The sequence below is a fragment of the Spea bombifrons genome, chromosome 9 (assembly GCF_027358695.1).
Source record: "Spea bombifrons isolate aSpeBom1 chromosome 9, aSpeBom1.2.pri, whole genome shotgun sequence".
Classification (NCBI taxonomy): Eukaryota; Metazoa; Chordata; class Amphibia; order Anura; family Pelobatidae; genus Spea; species Spea bombifrons.
In genome coordinates, this window is record NC_071095.1 from 41595459 (window position 1) to 41613156 (window position 17698).

At 39.1% G+C, this 17698-nt stretch overlaps 1 pseudogene; it reads right to left on the reverse strand.

The window, feature by feature from the left end:
- Positions 1–10282: 10282 nt before the first annotated feature.
- On the reverse strand, positions 10283–15613 carry LOC128504431 (prostaglandin D2 receptor-like; annotated as a pseudogene).
- Positions 15614–17698: the final 2085 nt, after the last annotated feature.

The window sequence follows — 17698 nt, forward strand, 5'->3', positions numbered from 1 at the left end:
GAATTAGGTTAAATCTGAGCAGATAATATATCCCTATACACTATCCGGCTACACTAGTGACCCAGTGCCACCAGAAGCCATGCATGCCCACGCCACCACACTGCTTCCAGCGTGTTTTACAGATGATGTCGTATTCTTCGGATCGTGAGCCATTCCAAGCTTTCTCACTCCTGATTTAAAATTCTTCTTTTCAACTCAGTAAGAAGGGGGTAGGAACATAATTTGCCAACCATCACAATGTAGTCAGGGCAATCCTGATAACAGGACAGCTTTCCCAACCAGTATCCCTACAGACTGGTAACCCCCTGCTCCCAGTGAAACATGTTTAGGGTTAGATAGGACTCGCCAAACTTGGGGTGCTTTGACGCAGTGGTGGGCAAAGCGATATATGGCCATATAGTGTGACGGAATCCCCAATATTTATGCCCTAGCTAGGTGTTTGCTGGGTGTCCCCTGATTCTGCAGCTCCGCAAATCTGAATGTATATGCTTTTTAGGGCGTACTTCCCTTCTCGTAATTTTGGGAAACGTGTTGGAGGCATGCACAGTGCTGTTGGGGTCCAGGACGTCACTGCTGACCCCATACATCACTTCCACATTACCAGAGAAGTCTTGAATGGTGGCAGGTGTGATAATACTTTTCTGCAAGTGATTGTACAAAATACATTTAAATTCTTTGCCCTGCTTCAGCGCCATGAACTCAGGAACAGACTCGACAACTTGTGCTGTGTTTTCTATTTTCTGCAACCATCTACAACCTGTAGGTGCCTCTTTTCTTGAATGCTGGAATACCGGCCATTTGTTCCCTATAGTGAGACAGGCTAATTCACGGACCTGGAGTTTGTAGCGGGTTGGGGACTCCTAACAGAAATCCTACTCACCCATAGAGCTAGTGATGCCTAATACTTTCTGGTCACTATTGATAGTTGGTGGTTGTATTCTTTGTGCATACCCTAGAAATGTGTTATTTGAAATCTCTATAAAAAAATATAGAATTTGACAATTCATAAGACCAATTCCCCCCCATTTTTCTTGTCTTAGATTCAAGTCATATGCCAGTTCCATAAGTGTTTACATTCCCTCACTGTATTAACCTCAACCACTTCTGCTGGGAGGCTGTTTCACGTATCTACCACACCCTTATTAAAGTAAGACTTCCTTACATCACTTCTACTTATATCCAGTTTTTATGTTAATGTTTTCACATCTAAACAAGTTTTTACTTGATGAAGATTTCTTTTAGCGCTGTGTAAAAAACGTGATACCCCCCACCATACCGGTACGTTTCTTTGTTATTATATTAGACTTGTATTCACTTGTAGAGTAGAGTTAGAGTGTAGATGTTATATTAAGAGGCTATGCGTGGAAAGACTTTTGAGCCCTGGTTTGCAGAATAAAATATGTGCATTAACACTTGTCAGAGTACGCTGTGCATTGCAATAAATATGTCACTAATTGCATCCATTAGGGGCAGACGTTCCCCTCCGCGCCAGTCTCCTGGAGTAGTTTAAATACTCAGCGTGAATGGCACTAATGGACTGGCAGGAAGTTAAATAGACTAATTTTTAAAGATGGGTCAGGAATCAGAAATGTTTGATTCAGCTTTGGATAGAAAACAATAATATATGATATATCATACCTCCCAACAGTCCTGGTTTTCACAGGACAGTCCCTATTTTTAGGGCACTGTCCCAGTTAGCTGCCCCACTGGTCTATTTTCGCAGGCAGTGGGGATCAGGGACCAGTGGGGGAGAGCCTCTTATCTCCGCGGAATGACCCAGGGAGCAGTGAAATCAATAGAAGTCTGTGCTGTGGCCACCAAGTGATACCCTGAAGCTTGGCTCTTCCGAGAAGGTAAGAAGATGGCCATGTTCTGACCCACTTCTGTTATGGGCTCCTCCTCTCTCCACCTCCTGCCACACCCCAACACAGGTGTCCTCCTACCTGTACCTGAAATGTATGATTACACATGTAGTTCCTTAGTCTTCCTGATGGTGCTGGTGCACTGGGGCTTCTTTAATCTGAGGTCATGTGACCCTTTCTTTACACACACAGGTTGACTCCGCACCCTTATAGTTTGGTGCTATTTTAACCCCTTAAGGACAATGGGCTGTCCCAAAACCCATTGAAAACAATGCATTTTGAGCCCATACATGTACAGGCTTTGTCATTAAGGGGTTAAAGAAAAACATGTATGGTAGATGCAGACCTGACCTCCACTTCCTGCACCAGTCTGCCTCATCTACATCAACGTTGAGAATCAAGAATCAGGGTGGAACGAAAGTTCCTGCGCGCGTTGCCGGGGGACTGCATTTTTGCCGGACCGCACTACCCAAAGCGCTCTGCAGTCTTCTGTCTTCCAGACACCCTGGAAAAGGTAAAAATGCTAAACCTTGATTATAGGCCGCACCCCCACTTTAAAGATTTAAATTACGGGAAAAAAGTGCGTCCTAAAATAGGGCCAATACGGTATTTATATATTGTGTGGTCACATCAGCCATGTTTTCCAGGACACATATCATTTTAACATATTGCTGACTAGGGCTGCCCTGCCATATGGGAATTATAACCCCTACCTTGTAGACATCAAAGGGTACAAATAATTATACTTGGCTCTACAGGTGCCTAGTCTAAAACTAGAGGATTCAAGGATTATATGCAATACAAGGAGGGTGGTAGATAAGTGAAACAGCTCTCCGACTCCAAGTGATTGGTAGAGTGAGTGGTAGTAGAGTGAGTGAGTGAGTGGTAGTAGAGTGAGGCAAGTTAAACATGCATAGGATATGTCTATCCTGAATATAAGACAAGACCAGGGACTTAACGAGAAGACTGGATGGGCCAAATGGGCAGGTTCTATGTTTCCAATGTTATTCCTCGTTAACCTAGTCCATGAAACCAAAGAGATATTTAAACATGTTTGGATAGCGTTTGTTTTTTTAAAAAAAATTGGCTTTAAATAGCAGAGTATAATTCATTTACCACGCCGCTAACAGGGACATGGGAGTTTTCCTGGATTTTGAAATAGAATCATTTTCAGACACCCACTTATGATTCTTGCCATGCTCATTTTTCCCACAGGGATGCACTTATTCATTTACAAAATACACAAAAACTGGAACTCCCAATGTGATTAACAGAACTTTTTTGTGGTTCCAAAAATGTAGTAATATTTTAATTGGCAATCGAGACAGGACAAGGCTAGTCTTAAAATAGCATTATGTATGGCTGGTTTCCCACTTTATTTATTTGTGTATCTCACTTTAGGGAGATTTAGCATTTTAGTATTAGGGTATTTTTATGTTATTTTATAATCCATTGTATATATATATCCATTGTGTGTGTATATATATATATATATATATATATATATATATATATATATATATATATATATATATATATATATATATAATAAATAAAATAAAACAAAATACATTTTATTTTAGATATTTTGTGTTTTGGGGGCTTATTCACAGGATTGGTGACATTTATTTTTTTTTTTTTTTTACTTTATTATTAATATATTAATATTATTATATCATGAAGGACTAACCCCATGATGTACATTGATACCTACTTTTTCAAGTCCACTTAGTTACTAATTTGTTTAAATGAATCCAGACACAGTTCTTAATAAGGTGACGAATTTCCCACATAACAGCACCATACCAAACTATGTCAGAATATGATGGAATTTGCAAATGGCGCGGCCTGTTAGTCTTTCAACATTTACATGATACATTAAAAAATAATGAGAGGAATATACAATAATTATTTTTTAAAAAAACCAAACAATCGTAATCCTGAAATTCTTTTGTGACAGTCTGAATAATTTGAGGAACATATAAACCAGGTGTTTTAACTCATTTGTCTTTTTATGTTGTTGCCTGATTTAATGCCTCTGAATGTGTTTGATCTTTAACCCTGTGGATAGATCTACACTGACTATGTTTTGCAGCTGTCTTTTCTGGAGCACCTGTAGTTGATATTTTAATAAGAAACATAAATATAGTTATAATAATTTGAAATAGTATTAATCTTTTAGCTTTATTTAGGGTTTAGCTGGCAGGTTGGAAGAACTTTTGTGATGCTCAGGGAACCCCATCATTCTAGGAGTCCACATTGGGACATCTGTGTTGGTGAGAGGTGGGAAAATAAATCCTAAACTGGGTATACTTATAGTTTAGAATATGTAAGAAATGCTTAAATTAAACACCTATCATTTGTTTCTCTTTGAAACCCCACTGCTGTATCGGTAATGTAGGTCAGAATCGATAAAAATCTGGTTTTATTTTCCCTTTAAGCCGCGAAAGGGACTTTCTTTGTAAGAATTTTTTTCTGTTCTTATGCAGTTCATTATTATAACACCATTTTTAATAAATGAAACATGCAGTTGTAAATTGGAAATTCCCGTCACACCACTTAGAATTTTTGGTGACACAAATTATGTTATAGGTTTAACATATGGCATATGTACAGAAGGGCCGGCCACCCTGTCTGCAATTTCCGTCACAGCCTGACGTAAGTAGGAATTAATTTAGCTCAGTCAGGTGGTCTAGTGGGAAATTTTCCTGACTTGGAAAAATCTGACGATTGTAATATTTCTTATGTTATTATTAGAGATGCTTGGATTCACTTTATAAACATGTGTGTGTGATGAGTGGCAGCGAAATAGGCAGATGGACTGGAAAAGAGACTTAAATATAAACATTTGATCCACCAGGTCTTTTGTCAATCCAGACACTTAACATATTAAACATAAAGTGTCTTATTTGTGTCTGGCCAAGGCAATCCTTGGTGCGCACCTTGCCCGGTCAGGTTGGGTTTCTCTTATCAGAGAAAAGAAAAAATGTGTAATATGCAAATAAGCAAATGTGTAATATGAGGCCTACCAAACAGGTGTAAGCATGCTGCAAGAAACAGTGTGTTGGCTGTACAATGTATACAAAAAACAAAAACTGTCTGCGCTTCTTACTCTAATAAAGTTGGCAACAAATATGTAAACATAATATAAATGAGAGGTTTTGGTTATATGAATTGGCCAAAGCATAATTAAGCTCACCCGCCACGTCAAGGCACATTCTCAATAGGGTGAGAACCTACTCTTATCAGAAACTAGAGTTTTTGAAGCTTAGATGCGATGTAACATAAGGCAACAGCCTCCCAGCAGAAGTGGTAGAACTTAATACAGTATAGTACAGAATATAGGCATAAGCCTATACTGCATCTAAGACAAGACCAAGGATGGAATAAGGTTTGAATTTTCTACAGTAGGAAAAATTGAGAAGCGAGATGGCCGAATGGTTCTGTCAAATTCTATATTTCGTGAGGTGCATAAGGATGCACGATAAGGGAATGGATCTCATTTGTTCTTGAGTTCCAACATCTGCTACTCATGGAGATCTACTGTTGGGAATGTTCTTTCTCCTATGTACCTCTGTCTGACTATGAAACTGGATTCTCCTGATTCACATTTTGAAGAGATGATCACCAACAGCAACTAGCTAGTAGCTAATTATTGTATGTCTCTGCACCCCTGTTCCTAGCTTGAGACCCCAACAGTCCTCCAAATTTGGACAAAAGAAGCTTTTGATGTAGCAATAACAAAATCCACAGTATTAGAAACAATACGTACCTTTCAAGGAAAAAAATAGAGACAATCCAATATAGCAGCCCTCAATCAAGCCTGCACTCTAAATGATACTGATGGCTTCATTAACCCCATTAATGCATTGTACTTGTAATGCTATGTTGCAGCATCAAATGTATCTGGTACTTAGACTGTTAACCAGATGCCTTGCAAAAGTAGTTTCCTGGAACACATGGTAGTCTTTTATCCGTCTGGATTATATTTTAATCGCACTGGCATAAAAATGCCATCTTTTTTATCTTTAGATAATCACAAACCAATCACCGGTTTATTATCCCAGTAAATATTTCAAAGTTTGCAAATGATTCACTAAGTACAGCTACTATAAAACAGAATTACTGCAAATGAAGCGTACGGTTGGAAGAGTTACTTGAATTGATTGAAATCTATTGACTTGGATAAGGTCAGTTCAATATCTTAGATGAAATGTAAGGAATATGATTAGTCCATAGCTTGGCCATTTACCAACTACTTGTGAAATGACACAGGCTTGTGTTGTAACTTCCTTTTTGTTAATGATACTGTCTCTTTAGAGTTAGTAATTTGTTTGCTGAAGTTATCCTCTCTGAACTGTGTCTGTGGCAGAACAAGTACTCTAAATCTCCAGATCAAATACAGGCCACCAGCCGTAATAACTAGTTTCATAACGTACACGTGCAATTATTTCCCACTGCATTCATAGCGAGGAAATGAATTGCTTAATTATTCCTCTGACTTTTAAGAAGAGAGGATAAAACTCACCAACACTGGGAAATGCTTAAATATAGTGACTCATAGACATGGAAAGACAGCTTCCGACATTCCAGCTGTTGTGGTGCTCAATTCGAGCCAAAAGTGGAGTCATGTGTTATTAGAGGCCTTCGACCAAATCCTACCAAGCCACTGAACTGGACTTTAATGCGTCAGTAATGGTTTTACTTATACATGGGGTTTGTACAAATGCGTAGGGCACGTGAAGGCAGGGAATGGACAGAACTTGGCAACCTCCGCCTCTAAGGCTGCCCCAGAAGCCTGGTAATTGTTTTCATGGCATTCATTCGCAGTCTCAATTTTTTCGGAATGTAGTCTCACGTGTTTAATCATCAGCTGGCCTTGTGTGACCCACTTAAATAAAAGATCAAGGACCAACAAATGTGTTGAATGTGTATAAATAGAGCATGGAAGTCACACACCAGACCTAGCCCTCATCTGTAGAAAGATAGACTACAATTTTTAAATGAGCAAGCTAAGAGGAACCATTCATAAAGATTTGTACTGAAGACTGTTTTTTAAGGATAATTGCAGATCATAAAACACGTAACACTCCATATTTGAACATATTTTTTGTTTCAATAAAGTTCAAGGGCAATTAGAAAAACAAAGAAAAGCCTCTGTTATATGAAAAACAGGCAAAGGATTTCCTTTTTTTTTCTTGAATAGCACTTTTCAAAATTGTTTATACATTTTTTTTACAAATAGGACCAACATTGTAACTATAACTGTAACTCCTACAAGACGATGGCCATATTGGCCAAACAACGCATTGTTCCTGAATTAGACATTCTGTCTTGAAGCTTATAAAAACAATCACTTTCAGAAACCAGCACAATGTCAAAAGTAGATGTAGTAATAAAATAAAAAGGGAATAACTGTCCCGCTTACCTGTTGTACAGCACCGCTGGATATGATGGTGCTATATACATAAATATTTCTAACAATAATAATAAAACATCAGGAAACATATACCGTACTTGGCTGCCACTCTCCCTCTATTTAATCCGTGCTGACATTGAAGCCCTGCTCCATCCCTGAATTCCCAAACGGAATCGCGGTCTACTTTGATTATAGACATGTGTGCAAAATGGTGGGCTTGCATGCACGGGAACCATTAAGGCAGTGAACCCTGAGCAAAGCAAAAAGGCTCCTTTCGCTGAAATATTTGTTGCCTTAGTTATGAGTCCAAAAAATAAGAATTAGAGACACGCCTAAAATAAATTCTGTTAAGCCTGATGAAATTAATAATGTTCGTGAACCATAATAAAAAAAACATCTTATGAGAAAATAGAGGAGACGTTTTCAGATTTACTGAACTGTCTCGGCTTCGTACCCAAAGAATGTAACTTTAAATTAAACACAGATGATAGTGATTTGTGAACTAATGAAAGTACCGCAACAACATGATCAAGGAAGAACTGGAACATACGCTAATTAAAGGAAAACGTAGTTTTGCATGGTTTCTGTGGACTGTTTGGAAATGATTATAAGCTGAATCTGTTAAAACAATATAATACATAAGGATTACAGATCACAAACAGTTTTTCACATTCCATAAAAGCAGCCATTGTACAGAATTCCCAAACAAAGCATTGGCAAGTTAAATTTAATTTAGAAAACGGCAGACTCTTTCTATTTGGTGTGATTTTTTTTTTATAATAGTTTTATTTGCCCCTTGCTAACATCAAGAAATATTTAAATAAAACAATACAAAAGATCTTTTAAGTTTTATTGAGTTAATTAACTCTAAAATTGTTTTTATAGAAGCAGATGTTGTTTTAAAGTTACAGCAAACCCTCAAAATATATAGGCCATATACCAAACGTGGTGTTGGTGCATACTCATAAAAAAACATCATATCCTAGTGGTTTTCAGAACGCGGCTGCTCAAGGGAAAAGTGGTGGAAATCAGTACAAGTGGAGGTCCTTATTGTTGGACCACCACAGAGAAGTCCCCTTCCTATAGTCAAAACAGGACATCATTTTGACAATGGTAGTGGGTGATGATGAAGCACTGCTTAATTTTTTCTTGTGGTGCCCTAGGTCAGGCCGAGGTTCATACCCACAATGAGTACGTCATAAGAAAAGACACCAAAAAAATATGTCAACTAGCATCAACTAATATGATATATACAATATGTTCTATATAATATATATATATATACAGTATTGTGTAAAAGTTTAAGGCAGGTGTAAAACATACTATAAAGTAAGAATGCTTTCAAAAATAGAATAGTTCTTTTTTTTATCATTTAACAAGCTGCAAAGTGAGTGAAATGAAAAAAAAAATCAAAACAATATTTGGTGTGACAACATTTTGCCTTCAAATCAGCATCAGTTCTAGGTAGCAGTTTTTTAAGGAACTCGGGAGGTAGGTTATTCGAAACAGATTGGAGAATTTACCACACTTCTGTCCTGTCTTAACTTTAGAGAGGAGACCTGTCAAGGGCCTCCTTGTGCACTGATTTTCATCCCTATTTTTTTATATATATATATATATATATATATATATATATATATATATATATATATATATATATATATATATATATATGACACTGTGGCCCCTCACACTGCCAATATCTTTTTTCTTTCCCTCAGTAAGGTTGATCCTGCTGGAATAAAGTTCTAGAACTGCCAGTGAACAGTTCAGCTGATCAGCAGTTATGGGTTCCTACCAAGTTAAGCTGAAAACCAAACACCTATTGAAACAGTCTTCAAATTCTACAACAATCTCCCAATTGTGTGTCTGCCAATACAGAATCCACTGATTTACGTCTGTCAAGTTCAACTCAAGTTCAATGTCCCCCACATTTTAGCAACATAATCCAGAAGTTTAGAATAATGTACCCTGATATGCGTTCTCTTCCATTCTAAATAACTTGTTTGTATTGGTATTACTACTGTAATTCATCTTTAGCCGTGTGAAAGCTGTAGGTTTGTATGATGTTATGAAGCATTTCATTGGAAGGTTATATATTCTGTAACAGAATGTAATACTCTCATGCTCCTCAAGGCATTCTGTTGACAATAGGTTATTATGGGAAGCACATTTGGAGAATCATTATTCTATTTAATAAGTTTCCTTTTTTTGCCATGTGTCAAATTTCTAAAAATACTTACAGACCCGTATCATAACAAAATACAGAGCTTAGTCAAAATAAAGCAGGTGGGAGCTGATCTATAATTCATTTCAGGTTTTTTATGTAAAACTGTATGCTGGAGCCAGCGGGGTTTGTCTTCTGCCAAGACGTCTTGTTCAACACAAAAGATTCTCAAGCATTATGAATTATTGCAGTCTGGCTTATAGGCTTTATACGTATATTTATCTTTTTTTTCTATTTTCCACACATAATATATTTCCACAAAGATAAAACAATAGTTTCCACCCTAGTCAGGCAGCTGCTATTGACTTGAGCCATGCCGAAAACAGTGTTAAGAGTAACCTCTCCTCTCCTTTATGATATTTAAGTTTAAGCCAGTCCCTGGCTTAATTACCCGAGCCAGGGACTGATTTATTCTTCCACTTTCCAAGTACTACGTGAAGGCTCAGGAGAGGTAAGGAGTAGAGGAAAGGAGACACTTTGCCTAGTAAACTATGCCCTAAAACTTCCAGCAAACATTAGAATATAAGAAGTGACGTGCCATGGATTTAGAATTAAGAATATCATATTCCATACTCTCAACAGATTAATTTACTAAGAAAGTATAAGAATTTGAACCTGTACCTGTGAGTTTGTTTAACATTTATATTAAACACTGGTATTGTACCAAGGGTCACAGAAGTTTATGCCCCAACCCTCGGCTGGCCTTGATAGCTTGCTGAATTCATAAAGAAACATAAGAATTCAACAAGAAAGTCAGCAAAATACTTTAATAGCCTAATGCATAACCTTTCCTAAGGACTCTCGGTGAGGATCTCTTACGATTGCTGTACTTGAGTCTAATTGCTTGCGTAGTACTTGTGTTTTTTTTCCTGACAGACAAGCACACAAAAAAAGATTACCTGATACAGAATAACAAGAGAATACAAAGGAGCTCTCTTCTGTGCCTTTTCTGTTTAAACACATAAACTTCCTAGTTATCTGGATCTCTCCCCCTTCTATCCACACGTGGGGTAGGGCTAGCTCCTGACAGCCTAAACACCAGTCCACTGCCCCCAAAAAAGAGGAGACTGACCCGGGTCAAATTCCCGGCAATGATGTATTCTTGCCTAGGCCCACTCGTTGTGTGTCAGCCCCACTGGTACAAAGCCCTTTCCGGTGTCCCGCTGCACAATGGGCTGGTTACCCAACTGGCCTATTTATGTTAAGGACGATGTGCCAGTTCAGACTTCATTAAAAAGCACTGTGGAGCTTTAAGATGCGCCGGGATAAAATATGTCACATTTTTAAAAGGCACACATCAACCTTTATTGCACTTGGTACCCTGACTATTTCGGGCTTAGGGTGGCTGCACAGGTGGCTACATCTCTGTTCCCAGGTATATGTAAACATGAACATTTTAATGCCCTGTTTCACTCCCAATCCCCAAGCCAGTTCTTAATAGCCAACACATATCTTGTACAATTTGCATCCAACACTACAAAAAAATCTTCATATGTAGCTTTTAAGGACAAAACAGAACATTTCTATAGATTTGACAGAATACACAGAATTACACAATAATGTTATATTATGCCCTCAATAGTTAGTTAGCTTGTTCATTCTAGACTAAATCCAATCTATAATTTCCATTTCTGAGAACTATATTAGGAAGTATCACTTAAAATAGGTTATATATTTCTCAGAACATGCTCGTTTTGAGTAGTTACTTGGAAAACATTTCTCGATGGTGTGTCTGAGGCAAGGTTTTAGATGATGCTGAAGAAGCTGATGCTGAACATCTCTCCTTCTGTAAATCTTCTTGTAAAGTCCATGGAGAACGATGTGAAACTTTGATGCCCTGCAGATGATGAAAATCCAAGGGTCCACCATTGAGTTAACTGACAGCAGTCTTAAAACAATAAGGTCTTAATATTAATTGTTTTCAATCATAAATGTTCCCATGTATACTCTCACCTAGAGAAGAGAATTTTAGGACATTAATAAAGCCATTAGTAAAAAATGTTTAGCTTGTCAATTAATATATTTAGTAATTGCAATGTTGTGACATATTAAGAAAAATACAAAGATTATTCCACTTTTTTCATGTCTAGCAGATACCATCTGAAGGTAGAATTTTATGACTTTAATGAATACTTACCGTATTGGCTCGGATATAGGCCGCACCCGAATATAGGCCGCACCCTAAAAGTTAGGTGCTTTTTTAAAGAAAAAAGTTTCTGCCCCCCCCCCGAGATATGCTGCCACTCTATCCCCCCGAGATATGCTGCCACTCTATCCCCCCGAGATATGCTGCCACTCTATCCCCCCGAGATATGCTGCCACTCTATCCCCGAGATATGCTGCCACTCTATCCCCCCCCGAGATATGCTGCCACTCTACCCCCCCGAGATATGCTGCCACTCTACACCCCCCCCGAGATATGCTGCCACTCTGTCCCCAAGATGCCCCCCCCACCAGACTTACCGGTGCAGACTCCACGGGGTCTTGCGGGGCCGGCGGGGGACATCTACGCATAACACGTATTCAACTTCCGGTGCCGGCACTTCCGGGAAGTACCAACAAGGAAGATTGTTCGCGCGGACGTTCACCGGCAGCGGCGATGCAAGTATAAACAACCTCCGCTGCCGGCACATCTGCAAGATGTGCTTTAAATGCACATCGTGCAGACGTTCCGGTAGCGGAGGTTGTTTACGCTCGCATCGCCGCTGCCGGTGAACGTCCGCACGATGCCCCCCGTGGAAAGTGCCGGTAGGGGAGGCTGTCTGAGCGTATCAGAGAGAGTAGGATACAGGTCCACTGCACCGCTGCGGGGGATCTGTATCCTAACCCCGCTGCCTGCCCGGCGCTAGAACCCGAATATAGGCCGCACCCCCACTTTAAAGACTTAAAGTGGGGGGGGGGGAAGTGCGGCCTATATTCGGGCCAACACGGTATTTTTACTGCCAGTATTGTTGTGAAACTTTACAATCTGACCTGCCTACGTTGTAAAGTAAGGGCAAGCTAGGCAAAGAAAAGGCAAAATCAGGGACAGACAAAGTAACTGGAAGACTAGATTATAAGACTCGATAATGGGAAAAATAGTATTTCTTTAGAAGGCAACTTCTGAATCATCTAGCCTCTCTTCCTGTTTAGAAGGACCTGGGTCAAAGTTTACATGATTCTTCCAGGAGATCATTTCTACCATAGGAAGGACTCACTACCCTAGTCATACATTTCTGCAATTCCCAACAGTTTGCATCTTGCTTGCAATATCTAACCATCTTTTCTTCAGAAGCAGTCTGGTCTGGGGGGCAATTGGTCCAAAGGTCTTCACAAAGGGCCAGTATGACCTGGACCCGGCTGGTCCAAGTCAGACCGGCCCTTTGTGATGAATTTTGGGTTGTTGCACAGAAAAAATGCATTGGTTAAAGTAAGGGAGGGAGTATGTATATATGTTGGAGCTAGAGTGTATGTGTAAGAGTTTGTGTGTGAGTGTAAATGTGTATGTGGGAGTGTGTGTTAGCATGATTGTGTGTTCGAGTGTGTGCTAGTGTGTGTCTAAGTTTGTGTAAGTGTGGGGGAGTGTATGTGTATGTAAATATGTGTGTCAGCGCATATGTGAGTTACCGGGGGGAAGGCCACTTGGCTTTACCTGCCCCCCATGCCAGAAGGTACCAGCCCTCCTCTGTTCTCTTACATGGAACCATAGAATTTGGCAGCAGATAAGAACCATTCGGCCATTCTAGTCTGCCCATTTTCCTCATGTAACGACTCAGTATTTAATCCTTAGTCTTGTCTTAGATTCAGGATAGCGTTATGCCTATCCCAAGCATTTTTTAATTTCCACACTACAATAGCCTTTACCACTTCTGATGGGAGGCTATTCCATTTATCGATCACAGTCTTGGTAAAATAAAACTTCCTTACGTTTCCGATGTGGTGAAATGAGCCCAGATTAATAAAGAGTCAAATACATTTTTACAGTCATGTTACTATGACAAAGCAAAATGTAATGGATATTGTGGTTTGCCACTACATTCATTTTTTTTATATTAAAGACAGACTAGGCACATTTCGGTAGCTCACAATGAAGAGCAAATAGGTATTACTTCTGCCAAGTTACATAAATACCTTATCTCTGCCTACAGGGTCTTTGAAAAGTTACTGTTTTCTGAGCAGAATGGTTTAAAGACCTGGTCCTAGAAAATCATACTAGTTAAGTATGTTATCATTAATAGAGAAGTATGAGACGTCTGCCAATAAATGAATAATGTCATCTCACCGATGATCACAAGGAGATGACATGGTTTGTCCAAAGTGCTATCGGTTCCTGTGTGTTCTATTCTTGTTTGCACACAAAGCTAATTAAAACAATATTTGCCATCATGTTTTACAGATGGCGAAATTAAAATCCATATAACTTTGTGTTGAAAAGAGAGAATAATTATATCTGCTTAAGTCAGTGTTATCCGTGTGTTGCTTTTGGTAATTTAATGTCAGGCCGCCTCTGTAGCTGTTATGGAAAGCAACTTCCATGATGCCTAACCAGCTTAGGATCATTTTATATCTGATCTTTCCAGCTAGAATAGGGATACACTAGAGTTTATGGCATTTTTACCTCTGACATTTAAAACCAGCTTTAAATAATATGTTCAGGGCTATACTTAAACGGGTCAATATTTAGATCTGTAGAGCGGCATCTGTGAGGATGAACAAAGTAATTTTTAACATCTGATCCCACGCGACATTGAGGCTTTTGGTTTTTCCCACGAATAAAATTCCTGGCTTGTCCTAAGCATAGTTGGGTCTAAAATGGTTCAGATTTATTATAGTTATTATATTAAGTTATTATAGGTATTTGCTTAGAAACACTCAGAAACGTACTGTACGTTCATTTACATTTTTTTTTTAGCTTTATTTGTTTTAAGGTTTATATAGTACATGGAAATCACTATTTTATTGCATATATAGGTAATATTGGGCTAAGGCCTTTTATAAAGCAGACAAATTGTGCACCGTGAAACATAAAGCCAACATATTAAAACAGTCATGTTTGAAAGACACATGACATATTTCCCAGAAAAATGGCTTTGCTTCTTTTGGGGAGACCATATAAATCTCAGGCTCAGGTAGACAATAAGAAAATAGGCACAGAACCTCTGTGAGAGGTAAAACAAGTAGATCATGTTATAGATATCTTTAGAAGATTAGGCTTTGCAAATGGTAAAGGACATACTTATCTTTCCTGGTATTCATAGGATGAACTATACATCATTTATTGACTGTTCAGCATAGTGCTGATTAATGTTTAGTCGGCAGGCTTGAGATGTACTTACAGTTAGGGGTACTGAACAAATAGCAAATGCAATTGTGATGATTGCTAGTAGGATGAGATGGTCCAGCTCTTCCATGCCTACTTGATTACCATCTTCTTTTTGTTTGTTTGTGACTTTGCTATCCATTCTGCATCTTCGGTTTTGACCTTGGTGCATCCGGTAAAGGTGTTTCATGATTAAAATGTTAAAGAAGATGATGGCGAAAACGAGCAGTCCCATGAAAGTGCCATATGTCACAGAGTACGCCAGAGCACCCGGAATGGAGGCATCCGGTGTAAGTTGAATAAAACACCATGTTCCAGGGCAATATTGTTCATATTTACCGAATCCCAGAAAGGGCATGGAACAGAAAATAATGCTGAATATGTTGATTATAAGAGGTGCCCAAAACCCAACCTTTTTATTCCAGAGGGGTATTCCAGAGCAATCCAACAGTCAATAGCCATGGCTAGCAGATGTATAGGGGCCAAGCCAAAAATAACATAAAAAACCCAAAGAGGTGGCATAGCTTACGGTCATCAGCCATCTCCACCAAGGTCTGATTTTTGGAATAAGCAGCCAGCACCATAGGACAGACCAGGAATTTTCCCAACAGATTCATGATGGTCAGTCCACTTACCAGAATATAGAACACAGAGGTATTTTTCTCCTTGGCACGAAGCTTGTGTTGCCATAAGATAAAAAGTGCAATTATATTTCCCAGAATTCCAACACCGAACAGCAAAGAGCTGGGCACCACTGAATGGTCACTTTGGACAAATTGGTTGTTAGTGCATGGATAAATCTCCATGTGACCTAAAGTTATAGTGTGGCAGCTTCACGGACGATAGGGGACACAGAGCCAACAGCTTAGAACTGAATTTATTCCGCTCTCTTAAGATGATTCAGTCATTTGTAGATTGCACAGACTGGAAGAGGTGGGGAAACAAAACTGATATTCAAAATGAACAAACCATAATAAGACATATCCTCTTATTGCCATTACTGTGGACAAATGCCAGGGAAGTGGTTTATAATGAAGACTAAAGTGACTTGTTTTCTTTGCAGACCATGAATAACAATCATGCCAAAGTTATTGCAACATCAAAAATTATTAGTCAGAAGATCTACACTCCAAAAACCCAGAGCTAATGTCTCAAACTAATGATTTATAGGAAATAAAATGAGGAAAGGAACAAAAATATACAAAATGGCAGATGGTTTCCACATTTTCTGCACAAATTAAGGCATAATAACATTTTTAAATACATTTGAGGAGCATTCTATGACTAGAGATACAAATAGGAAACTGGACTTAGGGTGCTAAAAGGAGACGTCTTGGTTATTAGCCGGAAGAGCATGACTTGTGTCAAGAATCCTCATGATCCAAAGTTTATTGGGCACAAGAAGTGATATTGCCTTCAGAGCGCACAACCACTGTGTATATATGTCACTTGAGTCTAATATGCATCAACAGAGTTTTAAGGAAGTCATGCGCTATGTGTCTAATATATAAGTCATGCTATTTTGGTTTTCAATCAGAGCAATTTGTTTAATGCCATTTAAAATGTAGGTTTGCATTCGCAAGCTTCCATAAAGTATAACTTAATAAATCTTTTTAATTCTTCCCCGAAAGGCTTTCAGAGCCCATCAGCTACTGTGAAAAGGAAAAAATTATCAGCGCGGGAAATCATGCAGTCTATGGCCGTGCCGTTGAGACGGCTGTCCCCAATAGTGGAGTAGCTTGTGTTACCTGTAGTCACTAATACATTGGTTAATTTGGTCTTGTAAGTCATAAATATTCAGTAGCTTTTTAGTAATACCCAGATGTTTCACTTCACGATATTCAGTGGGACCACATCTTTATACCATTGTCTTTGTAGATGAAAATTATTGATAGATGGATTACTGCATGCTCTACTACCTCACTGTTGTGTCTAGATGAAGAATTGTCTTTTCTAATTGGGCCAAGTGCACGCATTTGTATGTAAGATCTACAAACAACCCAAAATTTGAAATGACCACAGAGGGTCATTGTGACCTATGTATAGCTTTTTATGTAACTGCATAAGGTATTTATAAGAAGAAGAATGTATCCTATTTACACAATGTAATTTATAAACATATTTCTGTTGGGTCCCAGAATGGTGGCTGTCACTACTAAATAGGGACACTTGGGAGGGTCTGTTTACATCTTGTGAGAGCGATTATCTCCCAAAGCTACTCTTCTTCTAAGGAATTCTTGTAAAAATGTGTCATGTTAAACAGCAGTGGTTTCTCATATACATTATCCTGAAGCATCAGCAGTTGTGTCATCCACAAAAGTGTGGATAACCAGGTCTGCTGTAACATTATGACCACCTGCCTTATATTGCCAATGTAACAGCCCTGACCCATCGAGGTATGGACTCCCCTTGACCTCTGAAGGTGTGCTGTGGTATCCAGCACCAAGACGTTAAAAGCAGATCCTTTAAGTCCTGTAAGTTGTGAGATGGAACCTCCATAGATGCATCCTGGTGACATATGTTCTCCAGATAAGCGACGTGCATGTACTCGGCCATCCACGTGATGTAAAAGAAAACGTCATTCATCAGACCACGCTACATCCTTCTTCCATTGCTCAGTGGTCCAGTTCTTATCCTCACATGGCAATTTCTGCAGTGGACAGGGGTCAGCATGGGCACCCTGACTGGTCTGCGGCTACGCAGCCCCATACGCAACAAACTGCGACGCACACTGTTCTGACATCTTTCGTACCAGCATGAACTTTTTCAGCAATTGGCAATTGGAGCTTGTCTGTTGGATTTGACAACATTAGGCCAGCCTTTGCCCCTCCATGTGCATCATTCCTTGGACCAGTTTGATAGATACTGACTCGTGCAGACTGGGAACACCC